At 43.3% G+C, this 14,087-nt stretch overlaps 1 protein-coding gene across 5 annotated transcripts in view; it reads right to left on the reverse strand.

The window, feature by feature from the left end:
* Positions 1-14,087, reverse strand: part of CAST (calpastatin) — a 197,570-nt gene that overhangs the window by 164,935 nt on the left and 18,548 nt on the right. The window contains exon 1 of one of the 5 annotated variants that reach the window (XM_056537581.1): positions 9,463-9,483. The exons of the other annotated variants lie outside the window; for them this stretch is intronic. The gene's annotated coding sequence lies outside the window, so the exon portion shown is untranslated. Of the gene's footprint in view, positions 1-9,462; positions 9,484-14,087 lie in introns of those variants that run through there. 5 annotated transcript variants of the gene reach the window in all.

The raw sequence follows: 14,087 nt of genomic DNA on the forward strand, positions 1-14,087 counted from the left end.
TGTGTTTTAATTGTACTAGACTCCATGTTATAGACAGAGTCCATTACTAAAGCGTGAACACCTCCCCCCCAAAACAAATATATATACTGCTTCAAAAAATAAAGGGAACACTAAGATAACACATCCTAGATCTGAATGAATGAAATAATCGCATGAAATACTTTCTTCTTTACATAGTTGAATGTGCTGACACCAAAATCACAAAAATGATCAATGGAAATCAAATTTATCCCCCCATGGAGGTCTGGATATGGAGTCACACTCAAAATCAAAGTGGAAAACCACACTGCAGGCTGATCCAACTTTGATGTAATGTCCTTAAAACAAGTAAAAATGAGGCCCAGTAGTGTGTGTGGCCTCCACGTGCCCGTATGACCTTCCTACAATGCCTGGGCATGCTCCTGGATGGTCTCCTGAATGAAGTCCTCCCAGACCTGGACTAAAGCATCCACTAACTCCTGGACAGTCTGTGGTGCAACGTGGCTTTGGCGGATGGAGCGAGACATGATGTCCCTGATGTGCTCAATCGGATTCAGGTCTGAGGAACGGGCGGGCCAGTCCATAGCATCAATGCCTTCCTCTTGCAGGAACTGATGATACACTCCAGCCACATGAGGTCTAGCATTGTCTTGCATTAGGAGGAACCCAGGGCCAACCGCACCAGCATATGGTCTCACAAGGGGTTTGAGGATCTCATCTCGGCACCCAATGGCAGTCAGGCTACCTCTGGCAAGCACATGGAGGGCTGCGTGGCCCCACAAATAAATGCCACCCCACATCATTACTGACCCACCGCCAAACCGGTCATGCGGGAGGATGTTGCAAGCAGCAGAACGTTCTCCACAGTGCCTCCAGACTCTGTCACATCTGTCACATGTGCTCAGTGTGAACCTACTTTCATCTGTGAAGAGCACAGGACGCCAGTAGCGAATTTGCCAATCTTTGTGTTCTCTGGCAAATGCCAAACGTCCTGCACGGTGTTGGGCTGTAAGCACAACCCCCACCTGTTGATGTCGGGCCCTCATACCACCCTCCTGGAGTTTGTTTTTGACTGTTTGAGTGGACAAATACACATTTGTGGCCTGCTGGAGGTCATTTTGCAGTGCTTCTTCTGCCCATCATTGCACAAAGGTGGAGGTAGCGGTCTTGCTGCTGTGTTGTTGCCCTCCTATGGCCTCCTCCACGTCTCCTGATGTACTGGCCTGTCTCCTGGTAGCGCCTCCATGCTCTGGACTATACGTTGACAGACACAGCAAACCTTCTTGCCACAGCTCGCATTGATATGCCATCCTGGATGAGCTGCACTACCTTAGTCACTTGTGTGGACTGTAGACTCCGTCTCATGCTACCACTAGAGTGAAAGTACCGCCAGCATTTAAAAGTGACCAAAACATTAGCCGGGAAGCATAGGAACTGAGAAGTGGTCTGTGGTCACCACCTACAGAACCACTTCTTTATTGGGGTGTCTTGCTAATTGCCTATAATTTCCACCTGTTGTCTGTTCCATTTGCACAACAGCATGTGAAATTGATTGTCAATCATTGTTGCTTCCTGAGTGGACAGTGTGATTTCACAGAAGTGGGATTGATTTGGACATTGTTACATTGTGTTGTTTGTGTTCCCTTTATTTTTTTTGAGCAGTGTATATTAGTCCATAGCATAAAGAAGTAAAGCAGCACAGTGTGCGATTGCTGAAGTGCTGCTTGTTACTTTTTGTTCTTTTTTTGTTCTCTGCAGCCCAATTAATGCCAACCTCTTACTCCCTGGGCCCAGAAGCGCCATTTCCGAGAACTCTGGGTCTGTTAGTACCAGCTCTTCCTGATACACCTGTGGCAGTGGGTAACAGGGTAATTATTGAGGATTAGCACTAGCTGTTTTTCGGGCTAACGCTAAGCCCCTGCTTAGCGTTCCGCATAGTAATGGATAATGGTACTGGATTACACATAGCGCTCAGCCCAGTAAGTGGTTACAGTAAACCATCATTTTATACATTCTATACTGTCCAGAGTAGAAGCAAATCCCCATAGAAAACCTCTCCTGCTCTGGACAGTTCCTAAGATGGACAGAGGTGGTTAGGCAGGAAGGAAATTCAAAAAGAAAAGAACTTTCTGTGAAGCATACAACAGCTGATAAGTACTGGAAGGGTTATGATTTTTTAATAGAAGAAATGTACACATCTGTTTAACTTTCTGCCACCATTTGATAAAATTTGTGGAGTACTTCTTTAAAAGGGCACTCCGCTGTGAGCATCTTATCCCCTATCCAAAGGATAGGTGACAAGATTGTGCGGGTCCCGCCGCTGGGGATCTCTGCTGCAGCACCCCTGTCATTCGGTGCACTGAGCGAACTCCACTCCATGCCCGATGACGGGTGATGCCGGCCACCATGCCCCCTCCATTCACGTCTATGGGAGGAGGCATGATGACTATGTACTAGCCGTCACACCCCCTCCCATAGACATGAATGGAGGGGGTGTGGCGTGATGCCACGAACGCGGAAACTGTAAGTTTCCGTGTTCTGGACGCCACTGCTGGCCTGGAGATCGTGGGGGGTCTCCTTTGGATAAGGAATACGATGTTTACAGCAGAGTACCCCATTAAGGTCAAAATGGGCTTCGTCCTTATGGGGTTAAAGTATACCAATGTATACCTTCTGCCCAGCTCGAGCTGTATCTGTGGCTGTATAGCTGTTGACACAGTTCTGCACTGCTAGGAGCAGCGAGAGAAAAAAGAAAGTAATCTCTTATTCAGACACTGCTTAAACCAATAATAAAGATCCCAGATCCTTAGATATTGTTCATGCACTGGAAGCACACTTGCTTATTAAAGAAAAGAGTACAATGGCAAGTTTTGGGGGTAATGTCCCCTTTCCTCAGATTGTTAAGGAGCGTGGGCAGTTTACAGCGGAGCGCTTTACTGTACCGCTCTCAACATGTTTTTGCTTGTTGGGAAAATGTTGAGTGTTTATACCATTAAGGATTTCTTTAAGATATTTTTCTTGTTCCTTGTTTTATGAAATGAGTCTTACCACCAGGGACATTGCTGGGTGCCGCATGAGTACGGTAGGTTAATTTCCTTGCTGGTGACCATATTGAAAGTCCACCTGTTGGGTACATTAGCAGTGTTCAGTTATACTTTAGGATTATTGTCGGAGCATTTGGCTCACTACCTTTTTGGGAGGCACTCTTTTCTTGCTGGTGGTTTTTAATAGATACAAATGAATGTATTGGTTTTTATGGCACTTCTTAAAAGACTTTTTCTTCTTTTGAAATTGATGCCAAGAAGGAGAACTGCTGAGGTATAGGATATGCTATACATTATCCTATTGTTGCTTTTTACCCTATTAATAGGCAACTGACTGATAAAAAAGTTTTGAGACACCTGTGACGCTAATTCCAGGACACACCTTAGTTTAACATTTCCCTATTGTCAAATGTTTTAAGTTATTTCAGACACCATTGTGGGGTTTTCTGTCATTAACAGAAAAATACCAACAATTTTGTCCACATCTGTAAATACTCTAAATGACAATATTTTTATATGAAACTGGGGATTAATGTTGTCAGTAGTTTATAGAATAAAACAAAACCACACGTTTGTGAATAATACTGTATATCAGGTACACACTGTGTAGATATATCTTATGATGTGTTACAGGTTTATAGTTTTAGTATTCTTTTTTTTAAAGGCAGAACATTGTACACTTTGAATAATGTGGCTGGACAGGTTTGATGAGAGCCACTAGCCCAATACGATTGTTAGTTATTCTCCTTTAGGTTATTTAGCAACATTCTGTAGTCTCTTCTGATGTACAAGATTTTGGCCCTCTCATAGTTTTGGGTTCTTGTGATTAAGCTGTATAGAAGTTTTCCACTAATCTCAGGGACAAATAGAAATTTATTGCTATAGGGCTTATTTATCAAAATGTGTGAGAGAAAAAATTGAGAGATTTTGCCCACAGCGACCAATCACAGTTTAGCTTTCCTATTTTATCGTTCCTATCTAAGCTCTGGTAAAGTAAAAGATGAGCTGTGATTGGTTGCTTTGGGCTTAATCTCTCAACTTTTTTTCTTTTAAGCATTTTTATAAATCAGGGCCCTTTATTTTTATTTATTTTTTTTACAAAATGCTGGACTAACCCTTTAAACAACCTCAGCTACATGCAAGTAAAATTGTGTGTTAATAATAACAATACTGACTTTTGCAATTTAAAGGGATACTCTGGTTTTGAAAATCTTATCTCATATAAACAGGATAGGGGACAAGTGTTAGGTGATTGACTGAGAGGGCTGTCACTGCTGTGCCGCACAAGTGAGTCAGGGTAAAGGCAGCGGGCTGCTGAGTTGAGCGGTGAGAACCAGGCCCCGATCAAGAGATTGCAGGGGGTCTCAGCGGTCGAACCCACTGTGCTCAGATATTTATCCCCTATCATGTGGATAGGGAATACGTTTTTCAAAGCTGAAGAACACATCTAACATTAAACACAAACAGAGAACACAATTCAATTTAAATGGGTACTCCAGTGGAAAAACATTTATTTTTTCAAATCAACTGGTGCCAGAAAGTTAAACAGATTTGTAAATTACTTTTAATAAAGTAATTTACAAATCTGTTTAACTTTCTGGTGTCAGCAGAGAGCACTGTGGTCAGACAGAAAAGAACAACTCTACTTCCTCTGTAGTATACAGAAGCTGATATGTGCTGTAAGGATTAACATTTTTTAATAGAAGTCATTTACAAATCTGTTTAACTTTCTGTAGCCAGTTTATATGAAGAAAATAGTTTTCCACCGGAGTGCCCTATGAACAGTAACTTTTCTTAAGAGTGGAAGTCCACCACAAATGTTTCATAGGGGGATATTTATCAAAACCTGTTCAAAGGAAGAGTGGTGCAGTTGCCCATAGCAACTAATTATATTGCAGTTGTTTTTTTTAGATGCCTTTAAAAAAAAAGGAAATAAGCAATCTGATTGGTTGCTATGGGCAACTGCACCACTCTTCCTCTGCACAGGTTTTGATAACTTTTGCTATCTTTTGGCACCTCTCTCTACATGGAAGAGAAGGACACTGACAGAAGTGCCCTATCAATACCTCTTACTGGTGTGGTCTTCTGTAGTCACGCTTTGTTCCCTGCAGGGGTCAAGTCCTGGGAAAAAAAGTGTGGGGTACTAGACATCTTATACCCTATCCGCTGCTGGAGACCACCACGTTCTCCCTGCTGCACACAGCATTCGTTTAGAGCGTTGGGTGCAGCGCCAGAGGCTCGTGACGTCATGGCCCCTCAATGCAAGTCCATAGAATTGTATAGAATTGTATAGAGGGGGCATTACTGTGACGTCATGAGCCTCAGCCCAACATCATCAGTCATCCGGCACGGATGTCTGGGGTTCCGCAGTCGAGATCGTGGGGGTCCCCAGCAGCAGGACCCCCGCAATCAGACATCTTATCCCCTATACTTTGGATAGGGGATACAATGTGTAGGGGCAGAATACCCCTTTAAGGGCTGGTCCTGCAGGACTCCTGCTAATGTGACATGTGTTCCTGCTGTGGAAAAAGTTCAGGAACTCCGTTCCCATGAGTTCCTGCAGGACTTGAGCCCTAGTTCCCTGGCTTTCTCCACTCACACGAAACTGTTTCCTACTCTGAGTTTCTACTAGGCCCTGTCCATGCCATGGGTTTACTGTGACTGTGTTCCTATTTGGGGCTCATATGATGCCCTTATAGCAATACAATATGCAGACATGCAATCCCTTTTACAGACTCTGTAGGGGAGATTTATCAACTGTTTAGAAAGTCTCCAGAAAGTCTCAGTCTTTTTAGTTGAAACTTTTATGAAACTTTTGCTTAAGAGCCCTTCTACGCAGAAATAGTATAGTGGTCTACAGTAGAGGATGAAATGCAGTGGTCAGGAATTTAGCAACTGAGACTTTTATTGGAAAGTCTCAAAAAAGTATCATCAACGGAAAATACGCTGAATTGTCAGACCTGGCGGAAATCCAATCTAAATAGTTAGTGTTGGTGGCCCAGTACGGGATGGTGTTTCCTTGTTCTCTTTTGCCCTGTCAGGCAGTGTCCCAGGGCCCCCTGCAGTTGTTTTCCCCATGTAAATATGTTGTGCATTTTATTGTGTGTTGTGACTTTAATAAATGTACCATGTGATTGTTACCCAGGAGGTACTAGTGACCAGCTGACCCCAAAGGTGACCTATGGGCTCCCTGCTAGTCTCCCCCATATAAACCCTGGGTGGAGATAGCTTCTCTCTCTTGTTCCTGAGGTCCAGTGCAGTCAAGTCGTCTTAGTGTGTGTGTCCAGAACATTGGAGACCATAAGTCAAGTCCTGCGGCCACAAGTCAAGTGCAAAGTAAGCTAAAGTCACAGTCCTGTCAGTCAAGTCTTCTGTCTATCCAGCGTCGCCTGCACTAAATTCTCCTGTCCACTACAAGTCCCAGCAAACCTGTGAGGTCTCTGTGTCACTGGTCACCTCCTTGGGCCCTGGCTGTACTGCATAGACTGTAACAACTGTCTACCCTCAGTAAAGCTACCATTGTCCGTAACTTGGCGTTGGTGTCTTCATTGCCCTTGTGCCTAGCCCAGGATCCAGCGGTATTCCTTCGGGTGGTTAAGGCTAAACCACACCCTGGCGTCACAAACACAAGGGGTTCATACCATCTGCCCATAGGGTAAAAACATCTGCCCTGCACCACACACCCCACCATTACCACATTAGTAAGAAGCATTTTATAAAATTTTTGGGATGTACCATGCGACACAGGCAGTTTACGTTTCAAATGACATTTTAGCTTTAATCTGAAGGGTAATCTAATCTAATAATATATAAAATTCTAAAATAATACAGTTGAATCCCAATGATCTCTAATTTAAAAAAAAAAATTCATTTTTGTTATCCATGTAGATGTCTGATGCAGTTTTTTTTGATTGTTTTGGTTTTCTACATATTTTAATGCTCCAATTTCACTTTTGCAGTTGATTCGAAGAAAGAGTATGAATTTACGCCATGCGCATGGTGCAATTTTGTCTCTGGAGAATTCTGGAAACATGTAGTGGAAGCATGGTGCAGTTTCTCATGGCAACCAATCCGATTCCTTCTATGTTTTAAAATCTCCAAGCGCACATTCCGTACAGTCCTGGCAGAATCTTCCGGCGCTCGGACCGCACAGGATTGCACTGTCTCATAGACAGTAATGCATTCAGTACGGCTTCTGCACAAAGAATGACCACATTCATTCTGTGAGACACAGACAAAGGCATTTCCGTTCGGGAAAGATCTGACATGGAAATTCCACCGTATGCACTGAGCAGCAAAGTCCTATTGAACTAAACGTGACTCTGCTGCAGCGGAATCTCCATGCCAAGTTCCTATCCGGAATTTGGAATTGAATTTCCATCGTGTGAACCTAGCTTACGATTCTGGCCGATTACCACATGGATGATCGTCCTTTTGAACTTAAACTAACAAAGTTGGGGGCTAACTTAGAATGTTTAAAAAAAAAAATTATAAACATTAAAGAATAGATAGAGAAATACTTTAAAAGGGGTGTTCCAGGAAAAAAAACTTTTTTTTATATATGTCAAATGGCTCCAGAAAGTTAAACAGATTTGTAAATTACTTCTATTAAAAAAATCTTAATGCTTCCAATAATTATCAGCTGCTGAAGTTGAGTTGTTATTTTCTGTCTGGCAACAGTGCTCTCTGCTGACATCTCTGCTTGTCAACTTCAGCAGCTCATTAGTACTGAAAAGATTAAGATTTTTTAATAGAAGTAATTAACAAATCTGTTTAACTTTTTGGAGCCAGTTGATATATATAAAAAAAGCATTTTCCTGGATAACCCCCTTTAAGAAAAACATGTTTTGGAGAGGTTACATTTATTGTAATCAGAACCTAAGAACGAAAGCAAGTGTAACCAGCCGGCACCTCACAGAAGACATACGAGATGTTCGCTTTATAGTATACTTTCTGTGTGGCGGGAAGTCCGTGATAATAAATAACTGTACTATGTGCGACTTTTGATATATTTGTCTCAGGCTCTGAGACTTTTATGAGACTTTTCTTGTCTAAAGTGCTGTGTAGAATAGACAATAATGTCCATTCGCAAGATTTACTAAATGCTGTGTGACATTTGATAAATTGCACGGACAATAGACCCACGCTCAGAGACTTTTCTCGTCTAAAGTACTGCAGAGCATACACAATGATAGTTAATCTCGCCCTGTGAATCTATAGTCTCTGTGACATTTTCTTCTCATAAGTGACTCCTCTGAGGGCTCTCAGCTCTCACACACTCTGGATCACCATCCTCCCACAGTGGATTCAGGGGCTCTACTTTTTCTTACATTTCAGTCACTGAGTTGGCTGCTTTCTCTCCTTTGCTCCTTGGGGCTGACTAGGCACTGACCTCTGCTCTCACTCACCTTAGGTCTTAATCACTCCTGCACATTCTGCCCTGGGGTGCCAATGCACCCACACCCTACATAGGCTGGGCACCAAAACAATGGCAAGACTGACTGAGGTCTCCTCCTTCTGGAGGTTGACATCCAGGAACACTGTACACAGTGCCATCAACTATCACAGGAATGGTGACACTGTTGAGACAACAGTTCCCTAGCACTATGCACCAGGGAGTGCCATTGGCATAGACAGCACAATACAGTGTCAAGCATGGCAGCATTGTCACAATTACTGGCATCATAACATATTTCAGCAGTAAAGTACAGCACATGACATTACAAAGTTGTAAAGGAGTAATTATGGGTGGTGGCATCATGCCCTTTGCAATGGGCTATAATGTTCTTATGTTGAGGAGTGCAGTCGAAGGCCTTTTTTTTTTTTTTGCAAACAGTGAGCCTATCATTGAGCTATCCGTGCACTGATTCCCATTGACAAAAACGTACACGCTCCTTCCCCACAGCCACAGTTCCTACAAGATTTTATACTATACAGTACATTGTATTGTAGTATATTGTATTGCAGTTAATAAAATATGTTTCACCTAACTCATAACACATTGGAACATATCTACTATTTTCTTTGCTCATGAACAGTCCCATTACTAAGCTCTGACAGGTCTGATCACTGCGTCTTACCTGTTCCAGCTCACTACTAGTTTTGTATGCTACTGCTACACCCCTTCTTTCTGCCTCATTATCAACCATAACGTATTATTATGATTGTAATTGCATAAAAAACTGATAAAATTCCATTGATAACTATACTCCACTGTGCACGCAACCTACTCCCAGAGAAACAGTTCACAGCTATTCAATATGACATTTCACATAGTGAAAGCTGGAAGGCAAGTGCAGATCATTCAGGCTCCCGCACAACACAAATGTACATCACAAACAGCCATAAAAGCACAGCATAACATACAACATCAGCTTTATGTGAAAGTGAGAAGGAAAACCACAATATGCAATATAAAAAAAAGTAAAAATATCCTTACCTTCTTCTCAGAGCTAAGCTAGCAAAGTGTTTCCTTAACTGCTATGTTATGTATTACCATTGTCCATGCCAAGGAATGAGTAAGATATGGGAGGAGCAGGCCCTTAGGCAAATATTTCTGAGCAGTCCTAAGCCAGGCATGTAGCAAAACATTATTGTACAGTGACATTTTTGTCTTTTTTTGTTTTTGCAGTGTAAATGATAGTTTTAAAGGGAAACTACCCCTGGGTAAACTATTGGGTATAAATGCCAACTAATAGCCCCTGGTATTTACCATATTCAGAACAGTCTTGTTGGGGACCTATCATGTTAAATATCTTTATCAGTGATATTGCAGAAGGTCTCGATGGTTAGGTGTCTTTTTGCTGATGACACAGAGATTCGTCACAGGGTTGATGTTCCTGGAGGAATATGCCAAATGGCAAAGGATTAAGGTAAACAAGAAGAATGGTCAGAACTCTAGACACTGACATTTAATGTGGATAAGTGCAAGGTATTGGCTGTAGAAAGAGGGGAGTGCTCATGGGTGTATGGGGAGAGGTATTAGCAGTAGAGAGGGAAGTGCTTATGCTGCTGTACAGAGCACTGGTGAGACCTCACTTGGAGTATTGTGCGCAGTACTGGAGGCCGTATCTCCAGAAGGATATAGATACATTGGAGAGAGTTCAGAGATTAATACATGAAGGGAATCAACACGGTAAGGGAGGGGGGTATATTTAACCCCTTAAGGACATAGGGCGTATCCATACGCCCCCGTTTCCAAGTCCTTAAGGACCGAGGGCGTATGGATACGCCCTGAGCATTTCCGGCCCCCACCGCTAGCCGGAGGGGAGCCGGAGCCGGATGCCTGCTGAAATCGTTCAGCAGGCATCCCGGCATATCGCCCAGGGGGGTCATTATGTCCCCCCATGTCGGCGATTGCCGCAGATCGCTGGACAATTCAGTCCAGCGATCTGCGGCAGATTCCGGGTCAATCGGGTCTCCAGTGACCCGATGACCCGGAATTACTGGCTGATCGGGGCCGTCAGAGACGGCCCCGAACAGCCATTACCAGCAGGGGTGAGGTGGCACTGGTGCCACCTCACGATCGCCCTGATTCGTCGGCCGGATTACCGACCGACCAATCAGGGCGCCTGCTGCGGGTGTCACTCCCGCAACCCGCTCCGCCCCTCTTCCGGAGGACGTGAGCGGGTGCGGGAAGACGACCCCCGGTGCTGGGGACCCCGATTCCCGGCGTCCCTGTTGGGATCGGGGCCCCAGGAGCAGCGGCGGCGGCGGCGACGACGAGGGACTGACCTGTGCTGCTGGATCGTTGGAGGTGAGTGACAGCTTCCTGCTGTTGCTTAGCAACAGCTCCCAGCATGCAACAAGGGCATGCTGGGAGCTGTAGTTATGCAACAGCAGGAGGCAGACCACCACAACTCCCAGCATGCCCTTATGGGCATGCTGGGACTTGTAGTTTTGCAACAGCTGAAGGCACATTCTTTCTATGTAAAAGTGTACCTTCAGCTGTTGTGTAACTACAACTCCCAGCTTGCACAATCAGCTAAAGTGCATGCTGGGAGTTGTAGTGGTGCATCTGGTGGTTGCATAACTACAACTCCCAGCATGCCCGTTGGCTGTCGGTCGGTGACTGCTGAGAGTTGTAGTTTTGCAACAGCTGAAGGCACACTGAGTTAAGTAGTAAACCAGTGTGTCTCCAGCTGTTGCATAACTACAATCCCCAGCATCCCCAGCCAATGTAGTATGCCTCCGGCTGTTGCATAACTACAAGACCCAGCATGCCCTTCCGCTGTCCGTACATGCTGGGGGTTGTAGCTTTTGCAACAGCTGAAGGCACACTGGTTGCAAAACACTGAGTTTGTTACCAAACTCGGTGTTTCACAACCTGTGTGTCTCCAGCTGTTGCAAAACTACAACTCCCAGCATGCACTGATAGACCGTACATGCTGGGAGTTGTAGTTTTGCAACAGCTGGATGTTTCCCCCCCCAATGTGAATGTACAGGGTACACTCACATGGGCGGAGGATTACAGTAAGTATCCGGCTGCAAGTTTGAGCTGCGGCAAATTTTCTGTCGCAGCTCAAACTGCCAGCGAGAAACTACTGTGAACCCCCCGCCCGTGTGACTGTACCCTAAAAACACTACAGTACACTAACACACAATAAAATAAAAAGTAAAAAACACTACATATACACATACCCCTACACAGCCCCCCTCCCCTCCCCAATAAAAATGAAAAACGTCTGGTACGTCACTGTTTCCAAAACGGAGCCTCCAGCTGTTGCAAAACAACTACTCCCAGTATTGCCAGATAGCCACTGACTGTCCAGGCATGCTGGGAGTTTTACAACAGCTGGAGGCCCCCTGTTTGGGAATCACTGGCGTAGAATACCCCTATGTCCACCCCTATGCAATCCCTAATTTAGGCCTCAAATGCGCATGGCACTCTCACTTTGGAGCCCTGTCGTATTTCAAGGCAACAGTTTAGGGCCACATATGGGGTATCGCCGTACTCGGGAGAAATTGGGCTTCAAATTTTGTGGGGTATTTTTTGCTATTACCCTTTTTAAAAATGTAAAATTTTTGGGAAAACAAGCATTTTAGGTAAAAAAAAAAATTTTTTCTTTTACATATACAAAAGTCATAAAACACCTGTGGGGTATAAAGGTTCACTTAACCCCTTGTTACATTCCCCGAGGGGTCTAGTTTCCAAAATGGTATGCCATGTGTTTTTTTTTTTTGCTGTCCTGGCACCATAGGGGCTTCCTAAATGCGGCATGCCCCCAGAGCAAAATTTGCTTTCAAAAAGCCAAACGTGACTCCTTCTCTTCTGAGACCTGTAGTGCGCCAGCAGAGCACTTTTCACCCCCATATGGGGTGTTTTCTGAATCGGGAGAAATTGGGCTTCAAATTTTGTGGGGTGTTTTCTGCTATTACCCTTTTTAAAAATGTAAAAATTTTGGGAAACCAAGCATTTTAGGTAAAAAAAAATAAAAAATGTTCACATATGCAAAAGTCGTGAAACACCTGTAGGGTATTAAGGTTCACATTACCCCTTGTTACGTTCCCCGAGGGGTCTAGTTTCCAAAATGGTATGCCATGTGTTATTTTTTTGCTGTTCTGGCACCATAGGGGCTTCCTAAATGCGGCATGCCCCCAGAGCAAAATTTGCTTTCAAAAAGCCAAATGTGACTCCTTCTCTTCTGAGACCTGTAGTGCGCCAGCAGAGCACTTTTCACCCCCATATGGGGTGTTTTCTGAATCGGGAGAAATTGGGCTTCAAATTTTGGGGGGTATTTCCTGCTATTACCCTTTTTAAAAATGTTAACATTTTGGGAAACCAAGCATATTAGGTAAAAAATAAAAAAAAATGTTAACATATGCAAAAGTCGTGAAACACCTGTAGGGTATTAAGGTTCACATTACCCCTTGTTACGTTCCCCGAGGGGTCTAGTTTCCAAAATGGTATGCCATGTGTTTTTTTTTTGCTGTTCTGGCACCATAGGGGCTTCCTAAATGCGGCATGCCCCCAGAGCAAAATTTGCTTTCAAAAAGCCAAATGTGACTCCTTCTCTTCTGAGACCTGTAGTGCGCCAGCAGAGCAATTTTCACCCCCATATGGGGTGTTTTCTGAATCGGGAGAAATTGGGTTTCAAATTTTGGGGGGTATTTTCTGCTATTACACTTTTTAAAAATGTAAAATTTTTGGGAAACCAAGCATTTTAGGTAAAAAAAATATAATTTTTTTTACATATGCTAAAGTCGTGAAACACCTGTGGGGTATTAAGGTTCACTTTACCCCTTGTTACGTTCCCTGAGGGGTCTAGTTTCCAAAATGGTATGCCATGTGTGTTTTTTTGCTGTTCTGGCACCATAGGGGCTTCCTAAAGGTGACATGCCCCCCAAAAACCATTTGACGCTCCTTCCCTTCTGAGCCCTCTACTGTGCCCGCTGAACAATTAACATAGACATATGAGGTATGTGCTTACTCGAGAGAAATTGGGTTTCAAATACAAGTAAAAATTTTCTCCTCTTTACCCCTTTCAAAAATTCAAAAATTGGGTCTACAAGAAAATGCGAGTGTAAAAAATGAAGATTTTGAATTTTCTCCTTCACTTTGCTGCTATTCCTGTGAAACACCTAAAGGGTTAATACACTTACTGAATGTCATTTTGAATACTTTGGGGGGTGTAGTTTTTATAATGGGGTCTTTTATGGGGCATTTCTAATATGAAGACCCTTCAAATCCACTTCAAACGTGAACTGGTCCATGAAAAATAGCGAGTTTGAAAATTTTGTGAAAAATGTCAAAATTGCTGCTGAACTTTGAAGCCCTCTGGTGTCTTCCAAAAGTAAAAACTCATAAATTTTATGATGCAAACATAAAGTAGACATATTGTATATGTGAACCCAAAAAAAATATATTTTGAATATCCATTTTCCTTACAAGCAGAGAGCTTCAAAGTTAGAAAAATGCAAAATTTTCATTTCTTTCATCAAATTTGGTGATTTTTCACCAAGAAAGGATGCAAGTTACCATAAAATTTTACCACTAAGTTAAAGTAGAATATGTCACGAAAAAACAATCTCGGAATCAGAATGATAACTAAAAGCATTTCAGAG

The sequence above is a fragment of the Hyla sarda genome, chromosome 1 (genome assembly GCF_029499605.1).
Source record: "Hyla sarda isolate aHylSar1 chromosome 1, aHylSar1.hap1, whole genome shotgun sequence".
Taxonomy (NCBI): Eukaryota; Metazoa; Chordata; class Amphibia; order Anura; family Hylidae; genus Hyla; species Hyla sarda.